This window comes from Octodon degus, unplaced genomic scaffold (assembly GCF_000260255.1).
Source record: "Octodon degus isolate 3935 unplaced genomic scaffold, OctDeg1.0 scaffold00072, whole genome shotgun sequence".
Classification (NCBI taxonomy): Eukaryota; Metazoa; Chordata; class Mammalia; order Rodentia; family Octodontidae; genus Octodon; species Octodon degus.
The window spans coordinates 1,756,220-1,758,593 of NW_004524648.1; the positions used below are offsets into that span (position 1 = coordinate 1,756,220).

The 2,374-nt window shown below is 41.4% G+C and overlaps 1 protein-coding gene across 1 annotated transcript in view; it reads left to right on the forward strand.

The window, feature by feature from the left end:
• The window catches only part of Scarf1 (scavenger receptor class F member 1), a 15,326-nt gene that overhangs the window by 3,461 nt on the left and 9,491 nt on the right, over positions 1-2,374 (forward strand). The gene's annotated exons all lie outside the window — the stretch shown is intronic.

Sequence of the window (2,374 nt, forward strand, 5' to 3'; positions counted from 1 at the left end):
AAATAAATAAATAAATAAAATTTAAAAAAAATAAAATATGTTTGAGGGGCTGGGGAGATGGCTCAGTGGAATAAGCGCTTCCCTGGCAAGCGCAAGGGCCTGAGTTCAATCCCCAGTTCCACAAAAAAAAAAATATATATATATATATGTTTGAGGGGCCGGGCAGATGGCTCAGTAGAATAAGTGCTTCCCTGGCAAGCACAAGGGCCTGAGTTCAATCCCCGATTCTGAAAATAAATTAATTAATTAATGTTTGAGGGCCAAATAGCTCCGAGGTCTAAAATGCCTGCTTAGGCAGACACAGTGGCCCAGGATTGATCCCTGGCTGAACACAGGCAGATCACTAGGAGTCCAAGCTATATATTAAGACCCTGTAGACCCTGTACTAAAATACAATAAATAAATAAATAAATTGGTATTAAAAATAATGATAAATAAATGAAAAGAAAATTATAGTATTAAAAGAATAAGAAAAGAAATTATAGTATTAAAAATAAAGTAAGTTTGTGAGGGGACCGGCCAGATAGCTCAGTGGATTAAAGCGCCTGTTTAGGTAGATGCAGGGACAGGGGAATGGGTTAGATCTGTGTGTGTGCTGTGTAGACTCTGCCCCCAGGGCACACTAAGACACGACTGAGACTGGGCGTGGTGGCGCACACCTGTAATCCCAGCTCTTGGGGGGCTGTAAACAGGCGGATCACTAGAGTTACATTCTGAACACCCTGTAGACCCTTGCCTAAAAAGTACAAAAATAAATAAATAAATAAATAAATAAATAAATAGTGAGTTTACGGGTCAGGGGCTTAGCCCAGCGGCACAGTGCCTGCCTGGCAAGCACAAGATCCTGAGTTCAATTCCTGGTACAAAAAATAAGTTTGTAGGTTCACTGACTCCCATTAGAGGAAAAAAAAAATTCAGGGCACATCAGTAAAAGATACATGAAAAGTATTTATTAGCAGTAGATGTATTCAAAAGAGAAGTGTGGGTGCTTAGAGATATGATGCACCTTTTGTCTTTTATATCTTTTTTTTTTTTTTTAAGTCTTCTTGAGACAGGGTCTTGCTATGCATTTCAGGCTGACCTTTAACTCATCGTGTTGCCCAGGCTGGTCTTGAACTTATAGAAGTCCTGCCTCAGCCTCCCAAGTGCTGGAAAAGTTGTGTGTGTGTGTGTGTGTGTGTGTGTGTGTGTGTGTGTGTATGAGAGAGACAGAAACAGAGACAGATAGACAGACAGACACAGAGAGACAGAGACAGAAATAGAGACAGAGAGAGAGAGATACTGGGGATTGAGCCCAGGGCATTCACACTAAGCTAGTCATCCTCCAGCCTTTTTTCTTTTTTATCCAATCTGGGCTTAAATTTATTTATTTATTTATTTATTTATTTATTTATTTATTGTATTTAGTACAGGATCTACAGGGTCTCACTACATAGATTGAACTCGTAGTGATTCTCCTGTTTTCAGCCTCCCAAATGCTGGGATCACAGGTACGTGCCACCATGCTGTCTCAATTGCCATCTCAGCACACCCCAGGGACGGAGCTGGCACAGCATGCTGGGGATCCAAACCCAGTCCCTACCTGTCTAAGCAAGCTCTTTAATCCTCTGAGATATCTGGCTGGCCCTTTATGGGCTTAAATTTATGATCCTCTTGCCTCCACAAAATAAAAAATTTAACTAGACAGTATATACTTACCTTTACTATTTGCATATACACGCACTCTGCAATATTTTTTCTTTTTTCTTAGTGCTAATCAGAGCCAGCTGTGGTGGCGCATGCCTGTCATCCCAGCACTCTGGGAAGCCGAGACAGGAAGAACACAAGTGTGAGCCCAGCTGGGCAACTATGCAATTTAGCAATTTGACTCTGTCTCAAAATAAAAATGGCAGCTGAGTATGGTGGTGCACACCTGTAGTCCCAGCACTCAGGAAACTGAGGCAAGAGGATCCTTAGGAGTTCGAGACCAGCCTGGGCTACAAAGTGAGCTCAAGGCCAGCCTGAACTGCATAGTGAGACCCTGTCTCAAAAAGACAAAAATAAAAATAGAAATGGGTAGGCAGTATAGCTCAGTGCAAAGCCCCAGGGTTCAATCCCCAGTACCACAAAAACAGATAGATAGATGCATGCTTGTCAAGATCAAGTAAATTGGGGCTGGGGAGATGGCTCAGTAGAATAAGCACTTCCATGGCAAGCGCAAGGACCTGAGTTCAATCCCCAGTTCTGCCAAAAACAAAACCAAAACAAATGAACAAAAAAATCAAGTAAATTGATTTTTTTAATTCTCCTCCCCTCTACTAATGGAACTGACCCAAGTTACTATTAAGTGTCAATGGGAAATTAAGATGAGGTAAATATGAAGTTATAGTAGTGA